We start from the raw sequence: 20,243 nt of genomic DNA, 5'->3' as shown, positions 1-20,243 counted from the left end.
TCCACAAAACATAATATTTAATGGTGTAGGACTGAATGCTTTCCCCTAAGATAGAGAACAAGGACAAGGTATCTCCCGTCTCACACTCCTATATAACACCATAATGGCAATCCTAATTAGTCTAAGAAGACAATAAAAGAAAATAAGAGGTATACAGATTGGGAGAGAAGAAAGAAATAAAACTGTCTTAATTTGTAAATGATATAATTTTCTATGTACAAACCTCAGAAAACCGAAGGAAAAAAATGCTTGAACTAATAATAAATTATAGCAAGGTTATTTGAAACAAGAGTAATACACAAAAGCCAATTGCTTTCCTACCGTGTTTCCCAGAAAATAAGACCTAGCCGGACAATCAGCTCTAATGCGTCTTTTGGAGCAAAAATTAATATAAGACCTGGTCTTATTTTATTATAATATAAGACCGGGTCTTTATAATATAATATAATATAATATAATATAATATAATATAATATAATATAATATAATATAATACTGGGTCTTATATTAATTTTTGCTCCAAAAGACACATTAGAGCTGATTATCCGGCTAAGTCTTATTTTCGGGGAAACATGGTATATAGCATCGATGAATATTGGAGGTTGAAATGAAAAACACAATACTATGTATAACAGCACCCAAAAAGTGAAATATTTAGGTACAAATCTAAATATTGTACCGAAATCTAATAAAATATGTACAGGATCTATATGCAAAAAACTATAAAACTTTCATAAAAGAAACCAAAGATTTAAATAAATGGAGAGATAGTCTATGTTCATGGATTAGAAGACTCAATATTGTTAAGGCATCAATTCTGTCCAACTTGATCTATATAAATTCAGCACAATCCCAATTAAAACCCCAGAAATCTATTTTGTAGGTATTAACAGAGACAAATTAATATAAACTTCCTAAACTTCTAAAGCTGATTTACTGATCAGACAGGTTACCATTATTCCCACATAAGACCTATGATGGTAAAAACTAGAAAATTATGTGTTCAACTAAACTGAATTGTGATTCTGACAAATATTTTATAACAACAGAAATTATGTTCTGTCTTACTTCAATTTAAATCTAATTTCCAAGATATTTAGTTCATGTTACTACCGTGGACAAACATACCATTGTGTTAATTCATAGATAATTTTTTAATATAGACATGGATATTTCTTAATACAATAGAATACTGAACTACTAATCCCAAACCAGCTTTTAATATATGCATTTTTGCTTTTCATTTTTATGTTTGTGGAATGGTTTTACCTCTCAATTATATTGATGAATGCATTCGTATTTGCCACTTTAAGAAGGTGTAAAATGGATATTTAGGGCTGCAGCGGGTCATGCTGTTTATGCTCATGATCTTCGTTAGTCTGCTAAAATTCTTGCACATGACAGATCTTTTTTGATTACCTATTTCTCAGTTGTTCTGAGAAACAGACATTAGTTCAGTTAAAAATTATAATTAATACAGGTAATTAAAACCATATTAGGAGTGGGAATAGTAGAGAAATGGTTGTCTATGCAAGGTAATAAGATGTGTTTTGTTTATCAAAGGAAACATAGTGGTCTTTCCCTCAAGTAAAATATCTGGCTTTTCCAGACTGTGAAAGAGGACAGTGAAGACATATTTTGAATGCTTATAGGAAATTGTAGGAATTTTTTAAAATTCATTTTCCTTGGTTTATAATTACTGCAAATAATAAGACTAAAACGAAGCACTGAAATGCAATAAAACGTTAGCAAAACTTTCTTAGATTTGATGGGTGTATTCATCAGAGAAAACAATTCATGAATACTGTCAAATATTAGAATGTTGTTCTCGGTTAAAATGTCAGGGTGGTCTTGTAGAATTCAGTCTACACTTTATCAAAGGTAGCAAAAGGTTATTTTTCTTTGCAACCATCTATACATCATCAGAATAATTTTCTGTGCTTTTTGCTTACTTTATAAAGTATATCCTTGATTATTTTAAAACGTTTCTTATTTCTAAGAATGCTAGGGTTTGTTATAATTTTGTTTCCCTCTTCTATGTTTATTTAAAAATATTGTATGGCCATTTTGATTAAGATAGCCAGGCTAACACCATTCTTTCTTTCCAGGCATTTATGACCCACCTTCATCAAGTGACCAGATTTCTACTAATAACTCTTGATTTTGCCTTCGGAAGAGTAGACCCTAAATCAACCAAAAAAAACACCTTTTATTGAAGTTACTTTTTACATCTGAAATATCTCTGAAGTTTCCCAGATGGCTACTGGGCAATCACAAAGATTTTTTTTCTTTCATTATATAAAAAGAAGGACGCCAGAAATAGATTTATTAGCAGGCTCTATATTTCTTATTTGGTTCAACACTAATTAATTGTAAAAGCTGCATGGAAAGAGTTGTCAAATCAAAAGAGAAAAACCTGCTTTCGGTAGGTTAACTTTATATAGTAAGATATTATTAACATAAATACATCTCAAGGAGAGTATTTGTCAATGCCATTACTGTTCTTTCCCTCAGAAGAAACATAGTCACATACTTATAAAACAGTTATGTTTTATACTCTAACAGAAAATTTTACTCTCCTATATTCTAATACTATATTGGTTACTGTAATCATGAACCACAGCCATTTGATACTGTTAGCAGCAGATGGTTTCTGCTTTCTTCTCATGTGTCCCTGAAGGCTCTGCTAGAAAACCACAGGCTAGAAATTATGTCTTCAACAAAGGACAGACTCAGAACCATGATGGAAAGTACCAGATATTCTTAAATATTGACATTTCAATTACTAGAATATGGATTCAAGCTTCTACGTTAACATCACCTGGACAACTGGCATAATACACTATAGAGTTACTGGGTGGAATTTCCGGAATTCTTTTTTTAGTCCGGAAGCAGCTCAGTTAGGAAAAGCCAACCACTGACCCATGATCAAGGAGCTAAAAATTCCATAGGAACAGATGAGAGAGATCTAACTTTCGCTCCTTGTTTTGCAATGTTGTCGGTATTGTTTTGAATGTTCTGTTTGTTGGTGAGGGCATGGGGTCACCTTTGTCATTTCCTTGATCTACTGCAAACCTTCAACCTAATAGACACTTTTGCACAACTTAAAGTAACCATTCTTTACGTGTTTGAAAAGTTAAGAGCAGGTCTATAAGGTTTCTGAATGCTTTTCTTTTTGTCAAGTATGAAGGTATCAGATGGAAGAGAAGAAGAAAATGCATCATTATGTCCATAGTTTCTTCAAAAATATGCCCCGCCCAAGGACATGTGAGCAAATATCAAATAGATTGTTTTATTGTTTTCTTGGCTTCAACTTCTAACCACCCCCTGAATCATACTCCTACAGTTCAGCTCAATAAAAAAAGAAAAATAGTAAATGCCATGGCCTTCAAATACTAATACATTTTCCATTGTTTTATTTTATTATTATATTTTTTTTTAGCATGGAGCAGTAACTTGTTTCTTTTCATATAAAGGTGAACTTCCCTATGTACACATTTAGTACATTAAAAAATAATGTTATTGGGGCGGTCGGTGAGCTCAGTTGGTTAGAGCGCAGTGCTCTTAACAACAAGTCTGCCAGATCGATCCCTACATGGGCCACTGTGAGCTGCGCCTCCACAACTAGATTGAAACAACTACTTGACTTGGAGGTGATGGGTCCTGGAAAAACACACTTGAAATAAATAAAAGTTAAAACAAAAAACAAAAAAAAAACACCAAGCTACTTCTAAAAAACAATAATAATGTTATTAATTTCCTATATTATTTAGTTTCCAATATTCTATCTCTAACGTCTTTTTCTTATAAACCTAAACTCTTTCTGTTAGCTTCTCTGGAGAAATTTAATGTATCTTGTTTAAGATTTACACACTAGAGAATCAATATAAGTGGAATTTTTTCCCAATAAATTCATTCACAGAAATAAAAGTACCAAAAGTAAGATATTTAATATGTAATAATATTAACTGATATTAGCAAAGTTCTTGGGAAATAGGCCATTTTTCTCAACTAGCTTTCCTATTAATGAGGGTTAAAAATTTAGAGTCTATATTTATTGCTGAAATTCTTTCTAAATGGTATTGATACACTTCATGGTGGTTAAGAAAAAGGCTGTGGAGACATATAGACATGGGTTCAAAACCAAGTTTCCCAGTTATTAGTTGTGGACCCCTTGGCTAAACTGAACCTTTTTAAGCCTCCGCTTCCTTACCTGTACTAAACTACAAACATCCTACCTCAAAGGTATCAGCAGGTTTGGTTTCTTCTGAAACCCCTGTCCTTGGATTGCAGATGGCCAACCTGTATGCTCACATGGTATATGCTTTGTGCACATGCGTCCCTTTGCATTTATTTTACAATATTCCTCTGATATCAAAAAAGGGTAACAACGTCATATTGAATCTTGATTTGGACTGACGGACTTTTTTGGCCAAGGGGAATTGGCTGACGTCCATTGTGCACTTTGATACTTTGTTTCAGGGTTGTATTGGTACACCCATATTTCATCACCAGGACAAGAAAGCCCAAAAGATCGTCTTGCCTCTCCAAAAGGTCTTGGCAAACTGTGACTTTCCTTGGCTTTTGAGCTCCTTTGGGACTATTTTTGCACACAGCTTTCTCATGCCAAGATTTTCAGTTAAGATTTTCCTGTTTCTCTAACTGTCCAAATGCTTTTTCTCATGAGGCCACCACTCAGATTGGATTAGTGTCCATCCAAATGACCTCATCTAACCCTAATTACCTCTTTAAAGGCTCTATCTCCAAATATCATCACATTCCAAGATGCTGGGTTGTTAGGGCTTCAACATAAGAATTTGGGGAAGTGGAAGGGACACAGTTCAGCCCATAACACATACTAATATATTTTTCATTTTATTAGTTTAGTTCAATAAATTGTTTCTTTCCATATAAACAAATTGAACTTCCCATGGACACATAGAAAAATTCAATAAAAGTAGCTATTGTTACGTATGATATTATGAACATTATTTAATTATTCTTTGGTGGCTGACATGTCAGTATGCACCTTAGGTAATCATTCACAATATCTTACCAAAGCTATAGTTATTTATACAGACAGGCATGGGAAATTTGACCAAATGTTTACTTATATTAGAAATATAATATGGAAATATCTTTTGGAATAAATCCTTCATATTGTTTATTTAAATTGTAATTGGTCTCATTCTCCTAAAAGTAGAAGGGAAGTCAACTGAGTGTTAGAATAATGAAATATTGTCTATCTGTTAATTGTATACATAAAACATTTAAGAAGTTTGAACCAATGGAGTTTATTTCCAGATATTTCTTAGCCATTCCATCCAGACATGTAATTCAAGTCTAAATCAGAGATTTAATTGAAAAATTGATTTTAGTATTTTTCTTTCACCTGACATAGACCTGCTAATCTAGTGATGGACTGAATGTGCCATGGCAGAATGTTTCATAGGCTCCACCCCATGTCAAACTCACAGTGACACCTGGACAGCCAAATATATTAAGGAGAAACAGTGCAGGCTGCTAATTAAAGTATTGCTCTGAAATGACTTTTTAAGCAATGAAAATTGTGGATAACGCAGATATTTTCTTTAGAAAGACTCAAATTCAAGTATTATCATGGCCCCTACATTTGATAATAAAGGTTGGTTGGCATATACTGTGTTGAGCCTTCTTTTAAACATAATCCACATACCTATGAATTGTTTTAACTTTACACTGTTATTTCTGGTTCTCACTGCAAAACTGCATCCACAACCGAATAACTCTGTTTGAGAGAACTGTTACTGCTCTATCCTGAACCACCGAGGAATTTTGAAAGTTGATAAACTACAGATGTATATCTTCTTTAGCAAATAACCAGTTTTAAACACAGTTTTATTAGGACTCTATGATACAACGACATTAAGTTTAGGTGTAGTAAGTAACATCAGGATTAAAATGAAATGTATGCTTGTATTATAACTGGCTGATCATACAAATAATTATTAAATATAAACACATATGCTTTCATAGATTTGTTGGAGAGATTCGTTAATTGCTTAATGAAAGATGTCTTTCAGATACTAATTCCTTCATTTAGTTCAACAGATTAAATTTTATATGAGAACATATTAGCATGCAAGCAATGAAGTGATAAGGACAACCAAAAAGCTTAAATGTTAATGGATAAAAGATAGCATTCAGGTTATATTAAAAAACTGAACAGTATAATTTTCATCTTGTGTGCTTCCATTCGCTCTCTGCATAGGCAAAAATATCTTTTTAATATTCATCCAAATATTGCAATATCAAGATTATTTCTACATTTTTCCTGAATTGTAAATAAATGATAAAACTTTAAACAGGGTATGGATAATTCCAGATAAGGCAAGATTGTGCATTTTCTAATTTGTAGAACCAGTCAGGACTTGACATTTGCAACCAAAGCAAATCACTTTTCGTGCTACAGTTTTAGTCGTTATCTAATTTTATGGAGATTCTAGATTTCTAGTTTGCAGAAAGCTTTCATATTAAAAGAGCTTCACCACCAAGTTAATGTTGACAATTTTTTTGTGAGAGACAATTACCATTAATACCAACAGTCCTGTGTCTTCATTCCCTCCCGTCCCCTTAAACTGCTGCTCAATCTGGTATAATCTTTTTTCCTCCCCCAGTAGGGTGCAGAGAGCCCTCTAGCTTCTTCCAAGCCTGTTTCCTACTGAGGTACATATTGGCCAGCATACAGCTGCTCAGAAGAACTATTTGCATCTACAATGGGGTCATCCCACCACGTTCTTTTCAGATCAATATGATTGGTACAAACAATAGTTTGATTTTGATTACTCTATAGTACGCTTGGGTAGAGCCTCTGAATGCAAGTGAATTGCTTAGAAACAATGGGCTGGTTCATCATCCAAAGCGTCCCTTTTCAAACAGCTGCCTCCGCCACACTCACCCTGACAACGTCCAGAAAAACAGATGGTTTCAGCATTCATGGCCAGTTTAGTGAAAGCCCCTGAGTCAACCATTCAATGCATATTTTTTAATCTATTTGATATTAAGGGGTATTTCTCGCCACTAAGATTTTCAAATGTATTTAAATTCTCTTGCTGAATCTTAGTTAAATTAAAAAGAAAGAAATAGGTATTTAGTAGATAAAACTAAAATCCCTTTCTTAAGTCAGTAGAGCCAAGGTCTTTTGTTAAAACCTGCAGTGTAGACTCTCAAGTTTGCTGTGTGTCTTAATTCTGCAACACAAAAAGGTAGATTAAGAATGCAGCTAAGATCCCCCAGTGTTGATTTCCGTAGCTTCTGTTGTCTATTTTTAAAGGCAGGCCTTTAAGGTTCCTTTAAGAGCATGCATTCTGCGCCCCCCCCGCCCCCCATTTTGTTTTATCACAAGAAAAATCAGTTCTGAGAATTGCATAGGGAATAACACAAGTGACACTGTCATTCTGTGTGTTATCACTCATTTATAGCATATATTAAAATACATTTTGCATTCAGTCGGTTGCAATGGCTATGAAGACTTAAGTATTGATCCTAAATGCATTCATATTTTGGTGATTTAAAAAAACAAAACAGTAACTATGTTTTACATGTGAGCTATCTTCCCACTACTATTTATTTCAACATTTTTATAGTAAGCATTAAGAGCAAGAATATTTTTACCCATTAGCCAGGAAAAATATTTTAATTTCAAAAACAAATTATTAGAAAGAGGACAGTAAACAATTTAAAATTAAGTTTTTCATGACATAAGATACAAAATTTTGGAAAAGGTACCCAACTCAATGCTATATATTTTTTCTAAATACCATTTGTTTATATCGTAATTAAGGACACAAAAGAGATTAAACAGACATTCTGACATACTCTTGTTACCAGTTACCTTTTGTGTGATGTATTTAATCCCAAATTACATTTACAAATCTACAATACTGTATATACCCTCACTTTATGAAAGACTTCATTCCTAAAATTCGAGTACAGGAAGTTCGTAAACATAATTCCACTTTATCATCATTGATTTTATTATAAATCAATAGAAAATACTCACTTATTCAAATGACTTTACTCATCAGTAAAAGGGGATAAAAATTTTGTCAATATCATTGAGTTATTGGCTGGATTAAATTAGTGCTTATAAAAGCACTTAACACAGCACCTGGCTTATCACTGTTATCATTATCACCATCATCATCATCTCCACTAGAGAAATATAAAGAAACTATAGAGCAGAAGAAAGTATTAAGTCACCCAATGAGCAACGCTGAAAATTTGAAAGGGGAAAATTAAGGTCACAGCCTGGGCAGTGACCCTCTGCCCTTCGCTTTAGAAGAAGCACCTCTACAACTTCAGGACCTCTGCTTGCCTTCTCACCAAAACTCCTCTTCTGGGGACTACAAGATGTACCTCAGGTCTTGCAAGCAAGACCAGTGTTGAGGTAGTTTTCACCTCTGCTCTCGACTCCTTGATGCGCTCCCGGAACTCACAATTCATCCATCCATTCAGTAGCCTGTACCCAGGACAGACCAATGCATCTGCCAAGGGGCTATGGCTCCAGGTGAGCAGAGAGATGGGAGGTGGAGCTTCTCCCGCTCGGTGTGTATGTATCATCATATATCTCTCACCTTTAAATACAGACTAACAGAAACTCCCCTTTCCTCTAGAGTCACACTTCAGTTATTGCCCAATATGTCTCCTTCCCTTTCCTTCTAAGAGTGGTCTATATTTGCCACCTCTCCTTCCTCACCTCCTATTCCATCCTGGGCTTCTGCACCAAATGCTCCACTAAAACTTTAACAATTATCCAGTTGATTCCAAGGATCCCCTAATTGCCAAATCCAATGAACACTGCTCAGTTGCTCCGGTACTTAACTTTGCTACAAAATCTGAATCTGCTAAACACCATTCATTTAACCCATTCATTCATCTGCCCCTGTGCTGGGCCCTGGGGATACAAAGAAGCATTTATGGAGATTCTCTGCTTTATGGTAACCCTCTCACATCCTCTCCCGGCTTTCCTCTCTTTTCAGTCACTCTCACAGAGTGATTTACCTTCCTCTACCACCCAGTGAAATGTCAGTATTCTTCAGGGTTCTATGATCTATATCTGTCTATTATCCATCTATTCATTCAACAAAATCCTCACTGGGCACCTCCTATATCCAAATTTTATCTATGCCTATGACTTCAGTTAAATATAGCCTCCACACTGCCATCCTACATTCATCTAAAAAATATTGTGAAGCACTTACTCTGTGCCAGGTATAGTGCTAGGCTCATTCATTTATTGATGAATAAAGTAGTCTTCAGAGAGCTCTCTGCATAGTCTAGGAGAACGATAACTACGCAGGCAATTACAACAGTGAATGATGCGCAGAGATGAACGCACAGAGAAGGTTAACCTAACTTGCACTGAGGGTTTAGACTTCAAATGTACTCTAGCAAGAGAGGCATCATCAAATTTGTGTTTTAGGAAGATTACTCTGTCTATAATGTGGAAAATGGACTCAAAGGGGGCAAGCAGATGAGTTAAGAAGTGCTATAATAATCCAGGTAAACGATGATGAAAAACTGGATTGAGGAAGAGGCAGTGGGAACAGAACAAAATTAGATAGACTTTAGAGCAAATGGATCTATAATACTTGTTGCTTGAGCCCTGAGCTGGATATGTAAGAAACTCCTGAAAACATGGGGTTGGAAACATGGGGTCAGGTATGCTCACGTGGCTATGTTTCTATGGCCCAAAGAATATCACCCTGCTATAGATTGTACAATAGCAATTTGTAATGGCCTGTGTATGAGCCTGTCTCCTGCACCAGGCCAGTGGTTTTCAGTATTTTTCTACCTCCATACTATCCATATATTCAATCAACTTCCATCATAATATTTCTTATTAGAAGTAATGTGTGTGGAAAGACTCAGAGAAGAGGGAGGAAGTTCAGAATCTCTAGGGGAATAAATAGTAGGAGAATTGAAAATCCTCCCCTACATAGCAAGTTTCTTGACAGCAGGAAAGGTATCTTTCAAAATTTTGTTTACCTAAGACTTAGCACAATATCCGGGACCAAACAGGGAAGTTCAACGGTTCTTGAATGAATGAGTAAATGAATAAACAAATGTTAAAATAAAATGCTCCTGTAGCCGTACAGTCAGATTGTAAGAATACTCCAGAAAAAGAGAAAAGAGCTAGCTCTTCCCTCAGTCTGACGTTCTGTGATCGATTTTCCCTTTTGTGGCTCTTATATTTGGGGGTTGGGGATGAATACACATGAGAGATGATATGGGTATGAAAATAAGAGTGAAGTTTCAGGTCCAGAGAGTCCTGGAGTTTCAAGGCTGAAAGAACCCTCCATCTTTATCTCATTTCATCTCACTTTACAGATGAAGGAACTGAGATCTAAAAAGTTGAAGTAACTTTCTCAGTCGGTCATGGCAGCGCAACAGGACCGGGGTTTATTGACCCGAGCCCAATATTCTTTTTCTCTCCAAAACTTTGCCATCAAAAGTTTTCACAGGGTTTAAAACATCTAGATGTTGCAAATGATCCCAATACAGGGGCATTTTGAAGTCAAAGGAATGAATTTAGTCATTACCTTTGCTTCCTATGCAAAAAATTGACTGGAAAAAATAGATATTGGTTCCATCTGTGGGTCTGGTTTTACCTGTATGCTTCCCAATTCGTTCCCAATTCCTTTATAGGAATATACATTAGTAACCTGAAGCGACATTTAGTACATTAGATATTACACTTCATCTCCATGTAGACAAATGATTCTCTAAATCTTTAGTATGGTGGCAGGAGGGGGAACAAAGCTTGCCTGGAGCATTATCCAAGTGGGACAGTTGCTGAATACCTTAACACTGAGTTAAACCTCTGCCCTGGGTTTATACCTACTTCTCAGAGCCAACTCTACTTCCTGTCTATGGCTCTCTTCCGGATCCTCCAATTTCTCTGGGACAAAAATTATTTCTATATCATGGTGCCTAGTTTCTCTCCAGCACCATGATCACCATTTTAAACATCTCTGATGCTACCTGTGCACCTGTACAGAGGCCTCTTGCCCCTCCTTTTATGACCTGCCAGCGCTGGATGCACTTGTTGCTTAACGTCACTTCTCATTAACTTCCCACTGGAGGGACTTGTCCCTTTCGAGTTCTATCCCCGCTGGGTCTTTCTCTATTCTGGGCTCCCTAAATTACTTCTGGTTCCCATATTCTTAACTCTTTCCTTAAGATACAAACTATTTTAAAATTTTTAAATGATGTGTGTTCCATGAAGAAAAATTATAAAATAGAGATGAGGGAAAGAAGACAATAAATGTAACCTATCTCTCAGAGATAAGCACTGTTCGTATTTTGGTATATCTTCCTTATAAGCCCACACAATTCACATGTACATATACAGAGTTTTATTTGAAAAATGGCATCATACAGCATCAAAAACCAGCTTTTTTACTTAATAATATGGTATAAACGTTTTTTCATGTCAATAAATGTTCCTACACAATGTATTTTAATGGGTGAATATAATTCCTTTATGGGGATATACTATATGTTTACAATCCTTTGTTATTGGTTGTTATGTAGATTATTTTTCATGGAATATAATAAATGCTATAAGATATAGTGTGCATAAAGATGCAATAAATAACCATATAAGTCTTCAAGCACTTCTATCTTCTATAATTCTTTCCTGAAGATAAATGACCAGAATTGGAATTGCTTAGTGAAATGGCATGCACATTTTTAGGGCTTTCCACGCATATGGGAAAACTGTTCTTCAGAAAACCGGAAGCAGTATACACTACAACTGGCAGCAGTGTGAGACGGTTCACTGCCATTGAAATCCTTTTCTAAATAGCCTTCTCTATTTTGCCTCAAAAACTAGGTCATCCAAACTATTTACCGCAGGATCCAAGTTTACTGGAATTCTGCCTTCCCCAGCCTGTGAAACTGGGCCAGTGTCTGAACCGCTCTGATAGCACGTGAAAGGACACACCAGCACTTAGGCAGAGTAAATTTACAATAAAAGTTCATTTTTGTCCTTCCGTGTGTCACATACCAGCCACTATGGAAATTGTCATCGCCACTCTGTTTTGTTGTGTATCTTTTCAGGTATATGTTTGTTCTAAGAATAATACCACCATGATCTCCTTTCGAGGGATGTACTGTTATGAAAGGCTAGGCTGCCTATAGAATTAGAAAGCAATATCACCCATTGCCAGCAGATGCCACTACCTGATCCATGATGTATACCAGAAAAGAAATCTTTAAGTATGAGTTTCCGGCTCCTGTAAGCAAATCAGAGCTCTAGATCGATCATGAATGGTACCCAGCTGAGATTATGTCAAAACTATGTATGCAAAGTTTACTTACAAGCAGGGCTGCATACTTTGGGATATACTTTCATAATTAAGTGCCATGTCCAACTGGCACTTTATTTTATTCTGTTAAAATAAATTGTGTATGTGTGTGCATGTGTGTGTATGTGTGCATATGTGTACATATGTATGTATATGTATATATCAAGATAAACTCTAAAATGTCCTCAAGGGGTTTTATTAATTATGAGCTGCTCTCCAATGTATCTCTGCCACCCACAGAGTTCTAATGACTTTAAAATATGCTGGTAATGAGGAAAGACATATGGGATATTATGTAGAACTGAGGCAGGTGGTAAGAGATACAGAATGGAACTCAAGGAGAGATTTATTTTTTCTAATGTTCTCTGTGTGAAATTGAACACTATAGTATGTGAAGGGAAACTTCAAAATTGTCTTTTTCTATAGTTATAAGGGTATATATATATATATATATATATATATATATATTTGTCTGAAACCTTGACCATACACACACACACACACACACACACACACACACACACACACACAGATATAGATATATGTATCTATAACTTTTATTATAACTTTTCTTGCAATATATGAAGAAAGTAAAATCTGAGAAATTTCTACACTTGAATGAGTGGTACCCGTCAATATCTTCTTACTGAATACCTTGATTTCGGTTTTCTATTCAGGGATTATGAAAGCTTTGGTAAATTTACTATGCGTATACTACCTCTGTTACATGTTAAAGGGGTGAGATAAAATTTGAGAGAACCTACAGATAACACACACACACACGATTAATAATCTGGAAAATTTAACAGAGTGTACAAAAAGTAAAGGTCAAATATGAATTACTAAGGTCTTCCAGTGTTTGAAATGTTATTTTCCACGGAAGATTAAAAGGAAGACTTTGGTTTAGAATGCACCAGAATCCAATGGTTCTCTTTAAATGGATAACACTTTTAAAAATGAAGATGATGAATTCAGATTTGAAGAATGACAGGAATTTCTAATAAAAATAGTAATTTTTCAAAACAAAAAACAATGCCAAATGTCCACCACCTAGGGCTGTTGTTGATTTTTAACTTACTGAGAGCCTACAGAATAATTGTTTTGCCTTGTTGAAATCTGAAGCACTATGCTAATATTTAGCATTGCATCGGCTCCCACTGCTTTGCAAAGAAACCTTCCTCTCTATATTAAGCATCTTTACATATAATTTCTTTGAATCTCAAGCATGTAACCCTATCACGCCAAAGACTAATGTTCACTTTGTGGGAAAGCAACCCATCCCCTACAGAGAATGGATCAGACCTTTGGACTGACATCCTAGAGGAGTGAATATGTTACAGGACAACTGAGGGGGTCTTGCAATGGCAAAATAGACAAGATTTCTACTGTCCTGAAACGTACATTCTAGTAATTGTAAACAGACAAGAATAAGTACACAAACACATGAACGGAAAGCTTCAGACTGTGATAAATCTATAAAGGAAATGAAATGGATTCATTTGAAAGAGTGAGAGAACAGCTTTAGATAGGCTGGTAAGGAAAGGTCTTTCTGAGCTGTCCTTTGGATGACAAGCTTGCGTGTGTCATGGAAATGTGGGGGCTGAACTCCAGCCAAAAGTGCAAGGGTGCAAAGGGGAACCAGTTTGGCACTTCCGAGGAACAAAGAGGCCAGTGTGGCTGGTGCCCCGTGCATGGGGGACAGAGGGTGGGAGGAGGTTTCTGCCAGGGCCCTGTGGCCCCAGCTAGGACGTGCTCTCTCTTCTGAGGAAAACAGGAAGCCCTGCAGTCTGAAGCAGGGGACTGACACCATGATTTGATTAAGTTATAAAAGGCCTGTCCAAAAGGTGCAGGGTCTCTTTTGTCAGTCTTGAAGGATTTTTAGTATTTGAATATTTGTGCTAACTTGATGCATCGCATTGATCCATTTCGTTTTTTTTAAGATCTGCACGAGGTCTCAGTGTTTGGGAATGTTTTTGCATTGTTGTTGTGATGGTCCTGACAGTAATTTGAAATGTTCAGACAGATAATCTGATAGATTAAATTTAAAACAACATTTAAATTCTTACCATAATTTGTTTAACAGGCAGGGGTCAAGGCAGATGGCAGGGGCAGTGGGGCAGGCCGGATATGAAGGACTAGAAGTCAGTCCAGCAAAGGCAAGAGGAGGGCAGACAGCATTCAGTAGACAAAGTAGGTAAGTAGAGGCCCTGGAATTGGGGGCAAGCGCTTGGCAAGACAAAAGCATGACAAGAAGGAGGCACGGCGAGAAGCATTCAACTTGTAGGGCTGGAGGGAGAGAGACACAGACATAGATGCCTCGCATGCCACAGACGGTTGTCGGACCTTTGTCAGGGCAATGAAAAGGAGTGACATGATCACACTGCAGAAGGAATGAGAACTTGGAGGGAAAGTGTAAAGAAAGGAGGGCAGAGGGCTGAGGACAAAACCTTGGGCAAGGCCTATGCATGTAGAGGAGTTCGGAACCAAACAGGAGTCAGTGAAGGGTTATGCGAGCAGCCTCGTGGAAACCAGAGATAAAGGTTTACGGAGACTAAGAAGGGGGAAAACCCACCAGTTTTAATGATTACAACTTTAGGCAATGGTAGGGAGGCCAGAGGAGAAATAACTCTCTAAATCACACTGTGAATTCGTGGCAGAGCTGTGACTGGGGCTCAGAGTTGCACTACCTTCATAGAAGGCCAGCTGCAGGTGTGTGTATGCATGTGCGTGCGCACGCGTGTGTGCGTGTGTTTTAACACAGAGGAGAATGTTTTGCTGGGGTAGGGAGAAGCTGGATAGTCCTTAAAGATTCCATGTAAGTGCTTTACATGATGATTAGAGAAAGAACATTCTACCTCTTCTACTTTATTTGTAGCATTACTTTTCCTCCGTCTCCCTTTCATCCTCTGTCATAGCCCTATAATCTTCCTATTGTCTGGTTTCTTTTCCTCTTGATGAGGGGCTGGCAAATATTTTCTGTAAGGAGCTGGAAAGTAAATATTTTAAGCTTTGTGGTCCAAGAGACAAAATCAATTATATTAGGAGGTATCTATATAACAAGAGAGGACAAAATTTCCACATACTTCTCACTGATGAAATTTGAAATATAATAATAATCAAACACTTAAAAAAAAAACACTACAAGCCTACTAATAAAAAGAACGGAATTCTGTGGGGAGCTTTCAACATTTCACTTAAGTTCAAAGTTAGTGTTTCCAATCATCAAATCAGTTACAAACATTCACCTGTATAACCCAGCCCTAGCTCACATACCACATGAGAAGAGGCGCAGGGCTTGGGCTGGATTCGGCCTGCAGAACATAGTTTGCAGACTCCTGCCCTAACCACTCACCTCATTTGCCCACACTATGTGCTTTACACCTGGTGGGGCTGCAGGAGCAGCCAGAGAAAGGACTGGCTGACCAGCAGCGCCTGTGCTCACTTCATGTCCAGCTCGTCACTCCTTTTCCTCATTTTATCCCCACTTGTTCGAAGTGGGAAGCACTGTTTCCTGGTCTATAATGTGCGTCAAACAGGCACTTTGGATTTTATGTCCAATGGGATGATTTTAGAGCCTCGAAAGAGCTCTGTCCTTCAAAAACGAGGCTGGCTGATGGATGAAATTCCTTTAATTTCACAATTAGGTATAAATCTCAATTTGCAAATATACCTGGTGTCATGCAGGGTGTCATGCGGGGTCTCCGCTCCCCACATAAGAACGCGGGATACGGTGAGGCCAAAAAGGAACACCCATGGAGCCATAGATAGGGGAGTCTTACCACTATATTCTCTCTGGCGCTGGGTTAAAGACACGGAAGCAGGAGCCACATCATGCGTAATCCACCGTCCACTTCTCTGCCAACCAACCAACCAACCAACCAACCAACCAACCAACCAACCAACCAACCAACCCTTCTTGCTAACTGCAATCTGCTGTGCTAACTGCAATCCACGCTTGCTAGCTCAGCCACCATCCGCTGCTAGCCTAGCCACGGCAGTTATATTAGTGGCCAATGGCTCACTGGTTACAGCTGACGGCCAACTAGCCACAGCTGATGGCTATCTACTACCCGAGCCAGCACCTTTCCATGCGAAGCCGAGAGCCTGGAAACTGTACTCCTGGCTCTGTCCCCACACCTGGGAAGAGTGAGATCCTTCACACTAAGGTACAACTAAACGTGCAAGCAGTTTTAAGCACAAGGCTTTTTGGGAAGCAGATTTGGGAAGTAGATTGAGTACAAAGGGTGGCCACTTCCATAATGTTCTGTTGTAGTAGCTTTCCCTCCTTCCCCATCCTTTGCTCCTGCTCTCTAGGGTCACATTCTCAAACAAACTACCTGCACACAAGCCTCCGTCTCAGGTTCTGCTTTCTGGGGAATGCTGGCTAAGACAGCAGGTGCTGGGATAGGATGGAGAGCTATCAAGGAGTGGAGGAACGAAATGCAGAAAGGGGGCCTGTCAGCTTTGCATTCCGCTGGCGTGTGGCAAACACGGGGTCAGGATTCACTATGTGTTAAATAGTAGGGAAACAAAAACGTTGAAACTATGCCCCTGCCCTCTGTTTCTTGTAATCAGCTGTATTGTAGCCTAAGCCTCATAAAATTTAGCTTGGAAAGGACCTTAGAGATCAGAGAAAACTGACACTGTGAGAGGCTGATGCTAATTTTCTTTGAACCTTTTGATACGCCGTCTAATGTTATTTTTCTGAGTACTAGGGGAAATGTGGCCTTCTGGTACTACTTGGGGGGAAAAAAAGGTAAGTTTCTAGGGACTTTCAACTTCAGTTTGTGCTTCAAGTTTGGTTTAAAGATTCGTGGGCTCAGAGACAGAGTGGGGATTTCCAGCACTTACCGTGGAAAGCAGCCAGTCTCCAGTTGACTCACGTAGAGGACGCTAATGGGCCAGAACCCCCAAACCAACTACATTGTGTAGAGTCCCAGGGTGAAAGCTCAAGCCCTGGTCAAACCAGCGCCAAGGCCTTTCTGCTCTCTCCTGTCAGACAGCCACAGAGTGAAATGATCCAGCTGACGAATCAGCTGGAGGCTTGTTTGAATTTCAGCTCAACTGCTGTGTAGGAGTGGCCTTAGGCAATTCAGTTTTCTCTGCAAGGCAGGGAAATAATAGCTCCTTCACAACAGTGTGGTTTAGATTGAGTGAGATTATGGGTTTAGAGTCTAGGGCATAAAAGATGCCCAACAAGACAGAATTACCAGTGCCCCACATACTTGCTCTCTTATTCACAGATGGATATGTATGATCCCAACTTTCTCTCGGCCAGAAAAATAACAGAGAGGAAAAGTTCAGGAAGTACTTAAGATGAAGTGCCATTAGTACTTTCCTAGCATAAACACAGCCTTTCCAAGGGTCATGCAGTCTCCCCAGGCCTATGGGAGTTACAGAGATCAACAGGGGCCAGTGCCCTCTTGGGTGGCACTTCAAGACCCTGTAGCCCCACCGCTCACACCGGCCACTAGTGAGATGACCAAGTCCAGGGCAGGCTCTTACCAGTTTCACTCCAATGCATCTTAACAGCACTTGACCAATCTGTGCTGCTCAGCAGGACACCTCAAACCACCCACCCCCCCAAACACTCACACATGTGCCAACTGGCAATGCCCCAGTCCAGTACGGCCTGGGAGTCTACGCATAAATGTTTCTTGCCCCTGTGATCCTCCTACACGGGGAGTTCTCAAATATATTCCATGAAGCTTCTCAAGAGGTCATACCAGACTGAGTATAAGTGGCATCCATCTCCACAACACTCTGTTGTAGTAGCTTTCCCTCCTTCCCCATCCTTCACTCCTGCTCCCTGGGGGTCACATTCTCAAACAAACTACCTGCACACGAGCCTCTGTCTCAGGCTCTGCTTTCAGGGGAATGCTGGCTAAGACACTACCTATCCCCGTGGCTACCTAGAATAACAGGTTTATGGAGTTGAAAGGGACATTAACTAGAATTTACTTCAAGGATGAGAAATAAATGGGTGGGTGCCGCCTCGCTCCCCTCACTCCTGTGACAAAGGTCACCAACTAAAAGGACCACTCTTTCCCAATGAGCCAAGACGCAGCCGAAGACTCTCCATACTGCTTCAGATAGTCTCTATCAGCTCATTGAAGCTGATGCTGGAGATAAAATTCATTTGCTACCCTGGGTCCAACAGACCCAGCTGCTTCAAATCACAATTCTGCCACTTATTGGGTATATAGCCTTCAAACAACTTTTCTGAACCTTGTTTTTCTCATCTATAAAATGGGCGTAATAATTTTTTTACATTGTTGAGAATATTTAAATCTTTTTGTTTAATATTTAACAACAATATACTAAAGCACCTAAGAAGATATTTGACACATAGTAACTATTCAATAAATGTAAATCTGTTCTCCTTTCTTTTTGAAGTGTAAAAAGCAGGTGAAGTGTGGACACAATTACTCATTGTATGAACTTCGCAAATAAACCTCTGTCTTCATGTTTTACATCTGTAAAGAGGACATAATAATTCGTATCTCATTCCTCATCCTAGTGAGAATCAAATGAAATAATGAGTAGACCATACTACTGTTTTCAGTAGTACTAGTACTATTACTAACACTACATTAGTAATAATATAATTACTCATATTATTTCAAATAAAAAATTCTAAGGCCAAGTAAGACATTCATTAAGCATGTCTTTTTATTCTATATTTTTGATACTTGGACATCTTGAGGCTTTGCTGACACTGGAGGAACTGCATTACCCAGGGTTAGTCAATTCCTAGAGCTAATAAATGACTCACTTAAAAGCATCCCTTTCATATGCAAACCAATCAGTTCAGAGTCCACACCTCCGCCACCTCCATTGTCTTGGGTTCCCATAATCTGGGGGACCACCCCTTGCCCTAATCACACCAGGGCCAGGTACCGGACAGCTAGGGACAGCTCCTATGCTCTAGAGCTTGCTCAAATCATTCAAACTGGTGAATCCAAAATCTGCTTGCTCAGAGGGGTAGTAGGTGGGGAGAAGGGGGTTATCACTGTGTGAGGGATATAAATGATAAATGTTTAACTATTACATTGTTTTGTACACATGAAACTAATAAAAACAAAAACAAAAAACAAAAAACAAAATATGCTTGCCCTGCCTTGGCATTCCATCCTATGGAAGCCACAATAAAGGCTCTTCCCCTTCTCCCTCTGCCTCCTGACCAACTTGGTGCTTCCCTGTGTGCCCCCCGTCCCCAGCCCCCACCGTGGTACCGTACCAGGCATCACACCATACCTGAAAAAGAATAAAACTACATTTTAAAACAGTGAGACTATGAGATCCACGCCACCTACCCGATTAAAGGCAGAGCCTTAGGCCCCTGCTCTTTCTATCACATTAAGCTGCCAGTCTGACCACCGTCTAGAGGAAGACAAGCCCGAGGCAGGGTCTGTCTGCTGATAAACACACGCTGACCAACAAGTACACCAAGTACAAACGGGGTCCTGCTGCAGTGTGGGAAGAGGGAGGAGAGGGAGGACAAGTAACTCTTAGGCGACCTTCTCAGCCTGGTCAGCTCTGAACCCCATGATGGAGGGAGAACTGGACCCTTGGCTACAGAAATCTGGACTGTTGTATCTCAGCAGCATCAAAGATTGCTTCTTAAATTTCACAAACCAGTGAATACATCAGAGTAGAAATATTACTGCTGATGACACAGCTGGGCGTTGGGGGGTGGACAGGATGAAATGTGAGAGCTCGTCGATCTGCTAATTTCTGAGTTCACAGATCTTCCCTCTAAACCACAATCAAGGCCCTGACCAATCCTGCTATCACTTTCTGTATTTTTCTTGCACAGGCTAGATGCTATTTATGATCAGTTACATCTCTAAATATCTATATTCCTTACATTATTTTATAAAAATACAT

General features: G+C 38.5%; 1 protein-coding gene across 1 annotated transcript in view; it reads right to left on the bottom strand.

The window, feature by feature from the left end:
* Nucleotides 1-17,320, bottom strand: part of LOC117034014 (cytochrome P450 7B1) — a 131,116-nt gene extending 113,796 nt beyond the window's left edge. The window contains exon 1 of the mRNA XM_033126615.1: nt 17,205-17,320. The gene's annotated coding sequence lies outside the window, so the exon portion shown is untranslated. The remainder of the gene's footprint in view (nt 1-17,204) is intronic.
* Nucleotides 17,321-20,243: the final 2,923 nt, after the last annotated feature.

This window comes from Rhinolophus ferrumequinum, chromosome 14, assembly GCF_004115265.2.
Source record: "Rhinolophus ferrumequinum isolate MPI-CBG mRhiFer1 chromosome 14, mRhiFer1_v1.p, whole genome shotgun sequence".
NCBI lineage: Eukaryota > Metazoa > Chordata > Mammalia > Chiroptera > Rhinolophidae > Rhinolophus > Rhinolophus ferrumequinum.
This window is presented reverse-complemented; position numbering and strand designations above follow the sequence as displayed.